Source organism: Panthera tigris, chromosome B2 (genome assembly GCF_018350195.1).
Source record: "Panthera tigris isolate Pti1 chromosome B2, P.tigris_Pti1_mat1.1, whole genome shotgun sequence".
Lineage (NCBI taxonomy): Eukaryota > Metazoa > Chordata > Mammalia > Carnivora > Felidae > Panthera > Panthera tigris.
In genome coordinates this window covers 82,658,300-82,675,598 of record NC_056664.1, presented here as the reverse complement: position 1 = coordinate 82,675,598, position 17,299 = coordinate 82,658,300, and the positions used below count along the sequence as shown (strand labels likewise).

General features: G+C 36.6%; 1 long non-coding RNA gene across 1 annotated transcript in view; it reads right to left on the bottom strand.

Moving 5' to 3' along the window:
• Nucleotides 1-5,537: 5,537 nt before the first annotated feature.
• The window catches only part of LOC122238686, a 98,528-nt gene continuing 86,766 nt past the window's right edge, over nt 5,538-17,299 (bottom strand). The window contains exon 3 of the long non-coding RNA XR_006217748.1: nt 5,538-5,631. This is a non-coding gene — a long non-coding RNA (uncharacterized LOC122238686). The remainder of the gene's footprint in view (nt 5,632-17,299) is intronic.

Sequence of the window (17,299 nt, the reverse complement as noted above, 5' to 3'; positions counted from 1 at the left end):
AGCATTCTTACATACAGATGTTGGTTGTTTTCTTAGGGCAGATGTCTATGAGTGAAAATAGCTGTCTGGAGATAAATATATAATTAAGGACTTTGATACATACCTTAATGTTCCAACATAGTTCGGGAGATGAGTTCATGGATAAGGGGCTTTTAACTGAATCAGAGCTACATGGGCTCTTATAGCATAGACCCCATGGAGATCCTTGCTTGATATCTTATGATGGCAACTGATCTTCCATTATACATGTCTCAGGTCATAGTCTCTCAACTTCCATTCATAGTCATGCTGTGCTTCTAATGTGATATGCTTTGAAATGTCAAAGAATCCTCACCAACCCTAATTCTTCGCTAATCCCCATCTTCCATTTCCTCCCCTATTTCCTGGAAGTTGTCAGACTCAGTCTTTAGCTTAATTGTCTTGACGATTTATAGGTTTATACGCTTTCTTTGTTCCTCTGCTCTACCCACTTTTAAAGTTTTATCAGTTAATATGGGAAAAAAAGAAGTAAATATCAGAATGAAAGACTGTAGTTAAGTAAACCTCACAATTTTAGATCATATTAACTCAGGATAGATTAACGCAAAGCACTTGCGAACAATAGCATTTGTGATATTTTAATTTTCACTGTACAAAAGTACATAGAGGTGTCTGCCTTGCTGATTCTCATTGGCTCAGAACATGAGGTAACAGAACAAAAAATAAATACACATTAAGATTACACTACAAACAATGTATCTACACCTATTTATAGTTATATCCATCTATCTTTCTCCTTTTTAAAGAAAATGCTTTGGAAACAAGTTTACAAATTAACATCGTGAGGTCTAACATTAAACAGAGTATGCCTGCTTTGTCAAAATACTTTGCAACAACTTCTACCTTCACTCCTACAAACAATATGTAAGAGCTTATCCCACTGGGCTTTTGCAAGAATTACTTATTATAGTTTGTTTTGTTCTGTTAGTTTGCTTATTGGCAAAAAACAATAAAAATCAAAACAAGAAAGCATTCTTCTGATGAGTAGTGGTAGAGATTGAATATTTTTCATGCTTATTAGCTATTTGCACATCTTCATCTATGACTGGTGTATTTGTGTCTTGCTTTTTGGTTGCTTATGTTGTAATTAACATTTTAGTGAAGTGCGTGGTGTTAAACTGATCAAAAATTAAGGACGTTAACTCCATGATTATTTTCAAGTCTTGTTAAAATTTTTGTTCATAATATAATAATAAATGTTATAGATTGCTTTCTTAGTCAAATTTATAGAATTTTAATGATATTATAATGTATAAGGGCCTTACATAAGTGTGAGAATAAATACAGAATTACATAAACTTGCTTTTAGTATTTTTCTCATTTTTGAGGTGTAAGGGTCTGGCTCCCCACCATCCAAATAGTCAATGAGATGTTCTTCACATCTGATAGCTGGCGTTCAATACCAGCTTTGAGTTCTACACCATGCTACTTGTCTTTTTCTTTTTCCTCTTCTTCCTCTTTTTCCCTCCTCCTCCTCCTCCTCCTCCTCTGCCTCCTCCTCCTCTTCCTCCTCCTCCTCCTCCTCCTCCTTCAGGAATTCTTGAAGATAATAAAAAAAATATATGTCAAACATTTGTTATGAAAAAGCCAATGAATTGGATTACCAACTCTCCTGAAGTCTGAAAAATAGAAGGTATGGATGATTTTCTTAAGCAATTAAAAAATAGCAAATTTTAATGGTAATGACTCACTTGAACTCACTAATTTAATAATTCCTTTGTATTTGTTCCAAAATTTCTTTAAAAAAAGAAAAACAACTCTACTCCTCACATGGCTGTTGATTTCATATTCCACCCCCCCCTCACCTCCCATAGACTATCTTGAATTCTGTTAGATTCTTTGGTCATTAAATTCAAGCCTAGGTTCTGGCATGTAGGATTTGGACTAGAACCATAGAAAACTCCAATGAAATTACTTCTACCTAGACCCTATATTAAGAAATGTTGAACTATGCAAATAAATGAATTTAGAGACATTTAGAAATAGAAAACTAATCAGGACATTTGCCAATTACAAGCTAAAATCATTTTTATTATATTTCCTTTATAGTAGTAAGGAAATGTAAGTTTTCAGTTAAGATCTGACATCTGTATTAATGGAAATTTTGTGCTCAATTAATTAAATAAATGCATATTACTTCCTCTTCTATTTTTTTCATATATACATACACATACATACACACACAGATATGCATATACATATATATACACATATACATACAGTAAAACCTTGTATTGTGAGTAACTTGTTTTGTGAGTGTTCCACGAGATAAGCAAACATTTCCAATAAATTTTAATTTGATAAATGAGCAATGCCTTGCAATATGAGTAGTATGTGATACCGAATGTCACAGGATCACAAATGAGCCAATACTTCTCTCTCTCTCTCTCTCTCTCTCTCTCTCACTGTGGGATTGTGGGTGATCATCTCCCATACTCAAATGCTTAGTCTCAGGCCATGGTGTTGGCAGAAATCAGTGATTTTTTTTTCAGAACGTTGGAAAGTGTCCAAAACTGACACTAGTGTATCTTTTTGTCACTTCAAAGCACCAATGGACAGTCCTTTGCTTTTCCACACAAGAGTAAGCTTAGGAATGCTTTGCTTCATTCTAGGTGAGCCTGCCTGCAGATATAGAGCCTTTCTTCTGCTGCCTTATTGCCAGTTACATTAAACGCAGGATATGACAAGAGTTTAATACCATATTGTAGTCAACATCCATGAGAAAGTATACAATGTCCCCTAGGCAGAAAAAGATTCCACTGAGCCAATAGATAGCAGTGATTCCATTAGTGATAGTGAAAATCATCCTATACAATAACCTTCCCCTTTCTTGTTTCCCTCACACCAGCCACAAAGGTTTTCAAAGGTAAGTGCAGGGTAATTTGTTTATTTTTCTTTAAATTTTGTATTTTCTTTATTATTTTTATTATATTACAGTACTGTGATAATTTTTATAGGAATATTTTTGGGTTGTGGAACAAATCACCTGAGTTTCCATTATTTCTTCTGGGGATATTTGCTTTGATATACAAGTGCTTTGGGTTACAAGTGTGTTTCTGGAATGAATTATACTCACAAACCAAGGTTTTACTGTATGGAAATCTGGGTGCTGAGTGCCCTTAGTTCTGAAGAAAATAAACATACATTAAAAGAACTCTTCGCAGGTTAAAAGGTTGATCCCTACATTGAGTTCCGTAGCACAAAGAATGCTGATACTAATGAAAGAAAGGAGGCAACTCCAGATGCTTGTCGGAACAGGGGATTAGATAGATAGAAAGATAGATAGATAGATAGATAGATCTAAGATAGATAGAAGATAATAATCTGTCCATGAGAAGGGTAGTTGCCTTCAGCGTCATTTGACACAGGATTCTTTTTTCAACTTTCCAGTTGCATTTTGGATGGGGAGTTATCTAGCGGACGTGGGTATAACTTGAAGTAAGAGAAACATTGTAAACCAGATCATTCCACTCCATCACTGCTGGGATAGCCGCTCACGTGTCCCAGATTTATATGATGACATCAGTAGCAGCTCCTCACCTCACCTCTGTGGCCTTGTCTCCTGTTCCCAGATGGCCTTTAAACTAAAGCCTCCAAGATTCTGAGAAAGGTAAACCCCCTTGGGCCGCTGTAGCATCAGGTGATTGCTCTTTGTTTTGCAGTTTCTTCTAATTTGGGGCCCCTGGGACTTTTCTTCCTGAAAGCTCTTCCTTGTATTTTAAACCTGATTGTTGTATTTTACATAATTTTTCCAGGTTCTTTATTTTTGTCTTTTTATTTTATTTTTTTCTATCACAAAGATTTATAGGTCATCTTTTTTGCTGTGTCTCCAGAATATATGACCTTTTAGTCAATATTTCCTCAGCTATTCATTTAAATATAAGAAGTACTGATTGGATCACATCATTTCCATAAGAAATGTACCTCTAACTTATTGATTTATTTTTAAAGTTTACGGATCTGCCTTTGAGTATCAGCACAAAATGTCTGCAATCTAGGCTCTTGGGAGAGAATATAACCTAGAATTACTTTTGCCTGCTTGGAAGAAACAACATTCAAGGATGAATGCATGAGAAGTAGTACAGTATTCTCAAAATTCAAAACTTTAACCACAGTTTAAGTCAAATCATCAGGGAGTACAAATCTGAAACTCCTTCTTTCAGTTCTCAGTACATTTCATTTTGATATCGTTCTGTCCAATTGTACTGGTGGACACTATAAAAACAACTACATGGAATTCTTCCATTATTTTTTGTAATACAGGAAGGATGCCGAGGTTATTTTTCACAAGATCACTGGGTATGCCTCTTATGAATATTCAAAAGAAATGCATCTCAGAACTCTGTGCCAGGAAAGTCTTCACTTTTGCTGAGCAATTGGTTTTGTTGTCTCATGGACACCATGAATCTTAGAAGTGATCATGTTCTCCTTATTCTTTGCCCATAAAGAAGTCCAACTTCTTTAATTTTTAGGCCTTATAAATGCATTTATGCATTACCAAAATCTCATATTATCAATGCATCTTTTACTTATTGATTGTTAATGTTAATATTTAAAGATGTTTTATGATTATAAATAACTTCAAACACTGCATAAGATGGGGTAGTTATAAGTAAATTAAAATGGTGGCATCATATAACTCTCTTTTGTAACCGAGCAGATACAATCCATTACATACATGTTTTCAGGATAAACCAAACCTAGTGCTCAGTTAAGAGTGATGAGGGAGCCTGGGGCAAGCTGAGGGCAAAGTGTAGGCTAACAGCAACCCCCATCCCCCAGGTGGGACATGTATGATATTCCTGGGACACTCCAGACTACCCAAGAACAGGAAAGGACAAAAAAAAAATGGTTAAACTGGTAAGAGTCTCCACCAGTTTACCGGAAAAAGGCGATCCCATCATAGCCTAAAGTCCAGGAACCCCCTACTGTCTTAATGTGAATGTTTTTCTAGGGGGAAAACCACCTTAGCTTGACAATAGCTAGACCTCCAGTAAGTCTTTAGCATGTGAAAGTTTCTTTAGAAACTCCCTCTTGACTTTATCTCCCCAACTCCATGAATCTAAATTGGTCACCCCCACACACTGACAGTACACCTCTTCCTGCCCACGGGTCCTGTCCCTGTGCTTTCATAAAATCACCTTTTTGCACCAAAGATGTCTTCAAGAATTCTTTCTTGGCCATTGGCTCCGGGCCCCATGAGCCCCTCATCACCCCAAAACTTCATCAAGAGGAATTAACAGCACCATTTTCACCTATAGATCATCCTATCTTTCTCTGGTAACTAGAGTGATGAGCATGTGTTAGCCAACTGGTTTTATCCAGAGGAAAAACAAATTCCATATATATTGACAGGAGGTAGTTTTGCAAGTTGGAGCAAGAAGGCCACCAAAGTTAAGGTTCATACATCCATCAGAAACTGGGAGATAGGGGCACCATCTTCCTTGATGCTTACATTTCAGAGAGATGGCTCCCAGATCCTTGAGACATTACTGGGTCATTAAGTCGACAAAAGACCTATCACTTCTTCAACAGGATACACACATTTCAAAGAGAGGAGGAAGTAGTTTTGAGTCTTCTAAGGTAACTGTTCTAAGAAAAAGAAGGGAGGGAAATATCTTCCCTTATTTTCAACACAGAAAATTAAGCTTCTTATTTTTAACTTGTATTTACCCTTACAAATTCTTAATGAATACATTAAAATAAATAAATAAGTAAATATATGTATTTCAGTTAATATGTCACAACATAAGAGATTATTGATAGTTTCACTATATCATGACTTCAAAGGAAAGCAGTAAAACATAATCCTAAAATTGTCTGGAACACTGGACCCATATTTTACTTACAAATAAGAACATAATCAGTTGATTGGACCCCAGGCAAACCCAAAGATGGTCTAAGCTATAGCTTGAATGAATTATATTAACAGCCCAAATATTCTGGTTCCTAATAGTAGAGACAAATGCTACCGTGGCCAAGTGATAAGGAAAGAAAGCTCCCTTTTTCCTGGACATAAGACTGAACCTGAAAGTGTGACAAACAGAAGTTTGTCACTGGTGAAAAAGACAAACTGAGGCATATTAATATTTTAAAAATGTATTTGAGCAAAAATAAATTCAAATCAGACAGTACCAAACTGGAAGCAGTTAGAAGTGCCCTATTGAGGAGAACAGGGAAAAATCTTTCATAGAGGACATGCAGACACATAGTAAGGAAATTTTTGATTGGCTGTAGCTTAAATCCTAGTTGGCTCTTTGTGATTGGCTGTCCTTAGGTTTCAGTTTCCTAACCTTGGGGTATTTACAGCCTTAGATTTTGGTTTGCTTAAGCAGGTGCCCCGGCTTTAGAGACACATCAGTCTAATGGCCTCCTATTTTAATTAATTTAACAACTTTGCATGCCTCATTTCAGTACCTTGTTTCTTGTGGCCCTAGGCCGAATTCTGTGAAACTCAATTTGTGTCCTACCATCCTCCTTTTAGTCAGTGTCCGTAATAGCTAAATTTACCTGCTACCCTTCTCTATGTTAAATCTTTCCCACTTTGTTCCGTACCTCCATCTCAGCTACCTTTTAGAAGGAATGCAACTTCATTGGACAAATTCAAATACACGTGTGAAGAAGGATCTAGACTCCTCCCAGACATATTTTTATTTTCAACACAGCGTTTGTTACAACAAATGAATTCTTAAGCCTTGAAAAATAGCAGTGTATGAAAGGGATGCAGATGATTCAAACCGTAGGTCAGAAGGTGCCTTCTCCCGGTGGTGTTACTACGCAGACTACTGACTCAATTTGGTGACTTGTCTTGGGGTAAGTTTGTCTACATTATTCTTGGCTTTGTAGTTTGTGGGCATGTGCCTCTTCCCTCCCCATGTCCCTGAAAACACAGATTTGCTCAGGGTTTTACATGTTTGTTTATTAGTTTCATTGTCCCTCCAATGGAGTGGGAGCAAGGCTTGTACAGCCAGAGAATCGGGCAGAGCAAAAGTGACTGTACAAGAGCATTCTTGGTTAAGTGTAAGTAAATGGCTCCTCAAACACATACCCAAGAAAATGAGTTTTTCTACCAAAACATGAGGAAATGCTGGGAGGTCGTTTTTTTCCCCCAGAAAAATTAAATATAGTTTGTCTTCTGTCAAAATTAATTTCACTGAAGAATAGAAAACACTACCCTTCAATTCCACTTTAGAGTACAAAAAATGGTAACTGCTTTCCTTTGTAATTGTCTTTATCACTCATGTTGCAATTAGGTTAGCCTAATCCACCTCTCCCTTATTAAGAGTGGATATATTACAAAGCGGAGAGAAAAGTGCGCTCATGTGTTGAAAAAATTATTATGTATGAAATTAACTGTCTAAATCCAAATTCTTTTGTTTTAATGAAAAAAGGTTAGGTTTCCCTTATTTCCAAAGAAAGAGAAAGATGCTGCTGAGCTTTTTGAAGGTATATCAAGAGGCAAGACTTCATTTCCTTGAACAATTATAAATATTGTTGTGGTGGATGGAAAGCCATGCTAATATAGTTCTTCCCTTGAGGCAAGAGAATGGAAAAAATTAGTGCAAGCTAACGAAGGGTAAAATTCTCACCAATAGAGTTTTTTGTATGTATTAGATACCATATAATGAAAATTGAATTAGAACACACTTTCACTGGTTTAAATTGATAGTGTTTTATTATTTATAGATTTCCTGGAAGTCCACATATTGAGGCTTTTTCATCTGCAGGGGAACTAGCTCATTTTGGTATAGAAAACCTGGATTGAGGTAATGGTTTTCTACTTCTTACCTCGTTTGAATTCTTTTTTAGGGTCCTTTAAAAAAATAGACCTGAAAAAAAGTATCAGAAGAAGGAAATTTTTCATATATGGGTACTAATCTGTGTCTTTTCCAGACACATTTTATATGAAATTAAAGATTTTATTTTAAAATACACAGTGATTTTTGTGTTCTCTGATACGTGGCATAGGCAACTCAGTGAAAATAGTTCCATGCTTTCCTTCTTCCCCTAGAATGTCTTTTATATTCATTAATGATGATGATGATGACAAAAAGAATAAGAGGAGCTCTTAAAATTAAGATCTTCTGATGAGCCAGGTATGTCATTAGACCTTTTTTCCCCATCTCCTCATAGGCAATCCATAGAGGTGGATGTCATCTGTGTCCATAGATGAGAAAACTGAGACTAGGGACATGGTCACCTGAGCAAGGCGACACAACTAGAAAGGAGCAAAGTCTGAACTTGACCTGTCAGTTCTGTTTCCAAGGGACTAGAGCAACCAACAGGCACCTGCGATATTTTTCTTCGAAATTGGAAGAACACAGGTAGCAGTGGGTTCGTTGGTAAACTAAGAAGGAGGGCTTGAATTTTACAGACCATACTGTCATGATCTATAGAACAAATTCATGTTATTTTATTATTTACTTAAAGGGAAAGACAGAACATTTGAATAGACCAACATTTATGTGTCCTTCTTTCATTCACTCAGACGGAGTGACCTATCCATCCAAGGCACTGCAACCCAGGGGACTGGAGAGATGAAGGTGAATTTAGCCCCATTGCCAAGGCCTCACAGTCTACGGCAGAGTGTCTGGACAATGGCAGCATGCAGGCGGCACCGGGCTCCAAAGGCCAGGATAGCCTGACCTCCCGGTTCAGATGTGAGCACACAAGTGCAAGCCAATACTGAGTGTTTCATAGTTTGAACTTCTAGCAAGTTCTTGACCGGCATACATGATAGCTTTGCTTTCTGGGGTGAGTGAGAAACAAATCAGTGAATAGAAGAAATGTGGAGCCTTTAAAAAGATTTTTAAGAGATAGTAAACATTTCTCTGAATTCAAAGAAAATAAATTTCTCTGCAAATTATTTTCTTTTGGAATTACATTGCCCTGTCAGAAAATGTAGCCTTTAGGATGAAAGGGGAGGGAGCTGTAAGAGTACAAACTAATATTAAAGTAAATTTTTAAGCATATAAGTCATGAGGGAATTCCCGATGGAAATGATCAATATATTTGATGTTATAAGAGCATTAAGGTGACATAAATAAAAACAGCACTTACGTATAGCTTACTATATGCCAAGCAGTGTCCTGAGGACTTTACATCTATTAGGTCATTTAATTTTCAAAACAATATTATGAACAAAGAACTGTTATTAACGTCATTTCGCAGATGAAAAAACTGATGCAAAGAAGCATCAAAAAGTATCAAATAACTTGCCCGAGGCCAGCAGTTATTAAATGGTGGAGGTGGGATACAACAGGGGAAGTATGGCTCTTGGTAATGAAAGAGATAAAAACTAAAGCAATAATAATTAATAATAATCTTTGATATTGCTGAAAATATAGGGACAAGAGCACTCAAACTCTGAAAAAAATGAGCTCAAAAACTCAAACTCAAACAAATACATTGACTTAAGTTTCCTGACATGATTCACATTATGATTCACATATGATAGATATTGTACAGCTGTCATAATTACCAATTCCCAAGGTAAAATGTTAATAAAAAAGATTAAAAACTGTGTCTTTAGGGGCACCGGGTGTCTCAGTTGGTTAAGCGTCCAACTCCAGCTCAGGTCAGGATCTCATGGTTCGTGAGTTCAAGCCCCGTGTCAGGCTCTGTGCTGACAGCTCAGAGCCTGGAGCCTGCTTTGGATTCCGTGTCTCCCTTTTTCTCTCTGCCCCTCCCCCACTTGCACTCTGTCTCTGTCTCTCAAAAATAAATAAACATTAAAAAAAAAACTGTGTCTTTAGTACACTCCCAATTTGGACAAAAATATCAAACTTGGGAATATATGTATGTATGTATTTATATACATTTATATGTATAAAACCACAAGAGAATATAGAAGAAAATAATACAATTATCTATTATAGAATTAAAATTTATTTTTTAAAACACTCCCCTTTTGTCTACTATTCCAATCATAGGTAAGGATTGCTTATCAGCAAAAAATAAATTAAATGTAATTTTAAAATAAATCTATTGAAATACTGATTTTATAGCATTACTTGGACTTCTTTTAATATTTTTTATTGGAAAATACAATTTAAGTTTATAAATAGCTATAAGAAAGTCGTTTTAAAATGTTCACTAGGTGAAATTTGGGGTTTGGGGTGCCTGGTGGCTCAATCAGTTAAGTGTCTCTTGATTTTAGCTCAGGTCAGGATCTCACAGTCAGGAAAACGAGCCCCACACTGGGCTCTTTAATGACAACACAGAGCCTGCTTGGCATTCTCTTCCTCCCTCTCTCTCTGCCCTGCCCCTGCTGGCATGCTCTCTTTCTGTCTCAAAATAAATGCATAAATATTTCTAAAATTTTCACTAAGCTATTAAATAAAGCTACTTCTACCTACTATGTGCAAATTACTGTGCAAGATGCAGGGCTTACTTAATAAGCTTATAGAAGGATCTTGCACCTGAATAGTACCCATAGCAAAGCCACATTCAGAAAGTAATGGATAGAGGGCTGGGTGAAGATGGGGGCAGATGGAAAGAAGAGAGAAAGGGGAGAGGCAGAGGGGAGTCGGGGATCAAGGACATCCTGAAAAAAACAGAGATTACATTCACGTAGTCCTATGGAAAAGACAGTGGCTCTGTCTATAGACAAAGACAAAGATTACAGGAGAACGAGCCAGTTTAGTTTATGAAGATGATGACTGTTTTTGACTTTTTAGGTCAAAACTGAGATTCTGGCAGATAATCCAGTTAGAGATATCCACAGGTGTTTGGAATTAGGAGGCAGAGACTCAGGAAAGTGGGTAAATTTGAAAACAATTGGATACTGAGCACTGAACAAGTGAAATGCCCCTAAAGGTACTTCTGTAGTTTAATATGACTTTATTAGATTTCAAGAAACACTTACTTACTGGTTTGTATATAACTATAGGCTTATAATATTTCTGATCCAGTTGACTGACTCTGTACATTCTATGTGTTAATGTGTGTATATGTAAAAACATCACTCTTTTAAAATTATTTTTTGCATTTGCTTTGGCAGGAATTTGGGGGAAGCTGAAATGTTTACGTTAGCTATTCCTAAAAACTTGGATTTGAGTTACAGGATTTGGTTTAATGCCCGCATATCATCTTTCTCATTCCCATTTGCCAATCTACGGATAAATGAGTCACTGTTCAAAACTGCTCAAAAGCTGAAAGCAGCACTTGCCAAAGAGATATAAAAAGATGAACGACGAAAGATGCTATGTTATGCGTTAGTTACAAGGAAAGGGCATATGTTAATAGTAAAATGAGTGAAATGTGGGCTCTATTAGGGGCTAATTGAGGTCAAAACAGCGTGCTTCAGCGTGCTTCGTGGTAAGACCTGAGACTTCCTGCTCCTTCCTGAAGAAACATCAGATTCAGGAAGAAGATTCTCTGCATTTTGAATGTTCTTACAATTCAGCAAAGTCCATATTGTTGTGTAGTGTAGATCTCCACCTCGTTGAAAAAAACTAAGATAGAATGACCCAGAAAGAGCAGTTTAAGGAGGAAATTACAACAGAAAAGGGAAGAGCAAAGGATTTGGCACTCATGAAAGACCACCTCTCTCCTGGGTAATCCGATTTGCACCAGCTTTGTCGAAACTGAATATGCCATATGTGATTGGTAGGTACAGGGTTGGGAGTGCTATTTGTGTGGGTCTTCTAACATAAAACTAATTTTTGTGGAGCCAGGTGCTGTAGGGCACCTGCTCACATTTATTAATAACATGTAACTCATTTGGACTTGGGTAAAATGACATTTTTCTCTCCTTTCTTGTTAGACTTATTAATTCAGGTCTAAAAGAATGTCTTGTTTACATTCTGTGCTTGCTGATATGCATGAACCGACCATGTGCGGCATTTTTCCTCTACCTTTTTTTTTTTTTACAACCCAAACTTAGTTAAGTAAATGTGGTTTGTTTGCCCTTTCTTATTACTGTGAAGTCCTTTCTGCCCCTGAGTCTGTTAAAATATTTTTCTCTTAATGACTCTTCCCTATTGTAACTAGCGTATCTCTCCTGTGTACCTGATACTTTCATTTTTTCCCCTTTGAACTCACAACTCTAAGGGTTGGAATGCAACGGAACTGCACTAAAGGCCATATTTTCTTCACCCTTTCCATGCATTACATCTGACAGTTACTCCATGAGGCAATATGAAAGCACCTTGTAAGCTATTTAAGCTCAACCCTGGGATAAGATATAGACATCAGTTTTCTTTTGCTCTATTATTCCTTGTTTCTTTCTTCTCTATACTTAGATCTTTATTTTCTTATCTTACTTTTCTTGGAAATTAAGCCTACTCCATTTTCTTACTTTTCTTAGAGATTAAAACCTTTGGATTCTTTTTTTTTTTTTCTTCAACATTATGTTCTTAACTCACATTGTCCAAGCATTCAAATCGAGGCATATTTTATTCTAGCCAACTCATGAAAGCGGGCAAACAGAAAATGTGCATCTTGGTTTGGATGGTTGGTTTATATTTAGAAATATAAATACAGTGGGGGGGGGGCACCTGGGTGGTTCAGTTGGTTAAGCGGTTAAGCATCCAACTTTGACTCAGGTCATGATCTCGGTGTCTGTGAGTTCGAGCCCTGCCACAGGCTTTGTGCTGACAGCTCAGAGCCTGGAGCCTGCTTCGGATTCTGTGTCTCCCTGTCTCTCTGCCCCTCCCCGACTCATGCACTGTCTCTCTCTCTCTCTCTCTCTCAAAACATAAACATTAAAGAAAAAAGATATATACACTTGGATAATATATGGATCAATAGATGTCTTTTGGAGAATTTGACCTAATGCACTTAACTAAATTTTCTATACTTGTATAGCCCAGTTTTATCCCTCAGTGAATAAATTCTAAGTCATCTTCAATAGAAACTTGAAAATCTCGTGAATTCCGTATTTGCTTTGTGCAGAAACCGCGGGCTCAGGCTTTAGAACTTCTCCTGAGGCTAATAGCCCCAGTGGGTTTCATATTGTTATTATATTTTAATAAATGTTCTGTCATCTTCATCATTTTTCAATTCAATTTTTTTTCCACAACTGTTCTGCTTTCTCACCATTTTACTGTCACATTATTTTTCCACCGTTAACTTCCTGGACAAATACATGTAGTGGATTTATGCAACTGTGCTTTGGAGCAAGACTGGCCGTTTTGGCCATGACTTGTACTCACTCCTCATTCTGTGAGAAATGGCGTATTCTTTGGCAAGGGTTTCTGAAGCTTTTGTGATTCATCACTCTGACTCAGTATGGTCTCCATCATCCTGATGGTTTTCTGATGATATAGAATGTTGAAATGGAGAAAGAAACAGATAACTAGGAAAAAATGTCAAATTAGAGAACCCTGTACAAAAGTCCTATGCTTATGGCACTTTCGTATTTATTATCATTTAATTAAGAATATTTTACTAATAAAAATCTTTTAAATGCAGTCTCAGATGGAAAATGCTTTCAGCAAGCATTTTAGGAAATCTTTGGCATTATCATTACTTAAAGAAAAACTAACCAGGCCATGGATTTAGGAGATAGAATGTATTCCATTTACATGGTCTAAAGATAAAACATCTGCAAGGTCATTTTCAAGTTTTCTTGAATGTCATTACTTGAGACCCTGCCAAGCCTTAATGTAAATTTCTTAAGACAGAGGGCCCTTAGCTCTACCTCAGAAAGACGTGAATTGGGCTACATCATTTTAAAAGAATCAAACAATATTTTTCTGTTCAGATCTATTATCCATTGCCGTGGATTTGTTTTGATTTTTATCGAGTAAGAAAAAGACAGTCTACCCATGAAGCCAGACAGATTTCAAAACCTTGCAGTGGTTCTTCATCCTTAATGTGGACCTGGGAACATGTGTCGCTGGAGCCCTGATGGTGACAGTTTGCACTGTAGGAAAAGATTAATGACACTGGAACCAGCCAGCATGGTGCTTGCCGTGCGTTTTCTGTATTAAGGGACAAACTGTTTGTTCTCCCTTTTGCATTACTCTCTGCTTCCTGGTTTAGTCAGCAGCATAAGGAAAACAGGATTTTAAATAGCTGATGTGACTACCATTTTTCCTTCATGACCGATGTCCGGTAAACACAGTATTTTCCCTTGAAGGGAGGAGAACAATTTCTATTCCCTAGGAATTTTTAAGAACATGTTTTCTTATCTTCACTTACAAACTAGATCATTAGTAATCTCTAAAGTTACCTGTGAAATCAGAGGAATGATAAGGCTAGCCCTACATGAAAATGCTAGACCCATTCTATCCTTCAATCGATGTAACCAAATGGGTTTGTATCCCTAGGAGAGCTCCTATGAGAATTGGTTTTGCTTCATTTTGGGATGTGTTTTGTGTTTGTGCTGCACTGAAAATGAGGTAAGATACAGAGGGGTTAAGGGGAGCAGATGATCATTGGAAAGATATGTGGAATGTTGAGTTGTGTTCAGTAAAGCTATAGGAGACTTTCTTTAACACATTCTGGTTACTGGCTGCACTCACGTCTAAAACAAACACTGGCCCATTTAGCCACATATTTGCACTTGTAATGGATTTGGTGAGCGGAACAGCATTCCATCTGTATAAACTCAATGGTTTGACAAAACACTGCACACTTGTCACTAACCACCCTTCAGAATTGTAATTGGGAGGGAAGGTTGTAAAACCAACATGACTTTAGATGTCGTAACAGCCAGAGGATGACTGTGACATACTTTATAATAAAGTGTCATCTTCCAAGATACATAAAAATCAGTTGTATTTACTGTGCACCAAATCTTTTTTTAGAACCAACTAAATGACAGTGTCATGCCTGTACTGCTGCATGCATAATTCACATCATTTTTCACAACGTGTTACTCTAGTCAGCCCGAGGTGGGTGGTCCCTCGGGGAGCGCTGCTCTCTCTTTGACCTTGGTCACGAATTACCTATCAAAGGTGAGCCTTGATATTTTAGCAGAGATTGCACAAGGTTTTCCACAAATAAGATCTGGAGAAATCGAAACCATGCCTTTGCATTTCTAAAGCTTTCTGTAAATTGAATTTGGAATTAATCAAAAGGATCATCAGAGCTCCTAGAGATAAACAGGAGAATGCTGTGCTCTGGGGAATTTTTAATACATATATGAATCACACCAAATATCAGTGGCCTGTACAACTGTAGAAAAGAAAATTGGAAAGGAGCGTAACTTACTTTAACACAATTCTGCTCATTTCCTTGCCCTTCTCATTAGTCATACACGAGACTGTTAAGTGAAAGTAAGCAATGTTAAATGACCAACCCAATGCGAATTATGTACCTCTGGTATAAAAAGTCTACTGCATAAAAACAAAAGGTTCTTGTTAATTTTCTTTATTACATGTTTTGGCTTTTAAAAATTATGCCTGTGTTTTTAAGAATTTAATATTTTTTTTTTTTAAGTTCTGGAGTGTTTGAATGATGACATGTAAATACTTGGTACCAAAATCCTACAGATAAGTGGTCCCAAGGTAACTGTACCTTCAGACAGGTATCTACCTGCTATGTACTACTAATTCAAACTATGTTTCTTAAAATGTAAGAACAGGAGTTTAGGGGGACTTGGGTGGTTCAGTCAGTTGAGCATCCAACTTTGGCGCAGGTCATGATCTCACGGTTTGTGAGTTCGAGCTCCGCAAGGGGCTCTGTGCTGACAGCTCAGAGCCTGGAGCCTGCTCCGGATTCTATGTCTCATTCTTTCTCTGCCCCTCCCCAACTTGTGCTCTGTCTCTCTCTGTCTCTCAAAAATAAATAGATGTAAAAAAAATGTTTTTTTAAATATTTTTAAGTTCTATGAGATCACGCTAATAAAAGGATTAGGACTCATTTATATATATACTCATTGTTCAATATGTAATTACCTGACGACTGATACATGTCTTAGTATATATTCATGTTAATATTATTCCATTGTTAATAACTTTATTGGCTGGAAAATATCCATATGGATTAATTAGTAGAATATTCACACCTCTGTGTTTAACAAATTAGGTTACAATGAGGTAGTGTTTAAAAATTCCGGTTTGTACAGAAAAAGACACCATGTGCAAAAATTACTCAACCCACAGGTTATAAAGGAAACATAAATGAAATTAAAGCAATGCTTTCACCCATACTTGAAAAATATAAAAAGTATGTATGATAGCACCAGCTTTAGATGACTAGGAAGAGAGGATTTTTCGCAGTGCTGGTGGAAGTATCAATTAGAACTGTAACTTTGGAGCGCAACTTGTGAAATTCATCAAGTTAAAATTTCACATTCACCACTCAACAGATCACCATTCTAGTTGTCAATGTTTAATATTATTGATTTCCAATACTGCCCAATATGATAGATGAAAAGTGATTTTACAGACTGAATGTTTATATTGACGCCCAAATTCATGTGTTGAGACGCTACCCCTCCAATATGATGGTATTAGGAGGTAGTAAGGATTAGATAAGGTCATGGAGATAGAGCCCTTATGAATAGGATTGATGTCCTTTTAAGAGTCATAAGAGAGCTTACTTTTTTTCTGTCTCTGTCATGTTAGGATACAGCAAGTAAGCCTTCTACCACCTAGAAGATGAGTTTCACCAGAACCTGACTGTGCTGGAATGATGATCTCAGACGTTTAGCCTCCAGAACTGTAAGAATATCATGATTCTGTTTTAGATTTCTTAGTCTTAAGAATATTAATCTTTACACATTTATTATGTGTTAGCATTTACTCTTATTTTTTTACCCATTTTTATATTGAATTTTGCTTATAAGTTCTTAATCTTTTTGAACATTTCTTTCCATAAAACAGCTAGAAACAACCTGTCAGATATACACATTTTCTTGTAATCACTTTCTCAACTTGGTTACATTGTCTTTGTCATTCAGTATCTTTATTTTTTAAAGAAATTTTTTATTATAGAAACATTTCAAGCATGAAAAAAGTGATGTATTATCTAGAATTTTACATTAATAGAAGCATACTCTATTTTCTCTCTTTTTGCCTGATTTCTTTTAGTCGGCATAACTACTTTCAGATTTATCCATCGGAGCATGCGGCAATAATTCATTCCTTTTTATTGCTGAGAAATATTCCATGGCATGGATGTGCCACTCTTTGTTTGCTTGTTCAGGTGTTATGGAGCATTTGGGTTGAATCTGGTTTCAGGCCATTACAAATAAAGCTGCTATCAACATTATGTACAAGTCTTTGTATGGACATATACTTTTATTTCTCTTGGATAAATACCTAGCAGTGAAACGACTGTATCAGATGAAAGGTGAATGCTTAAC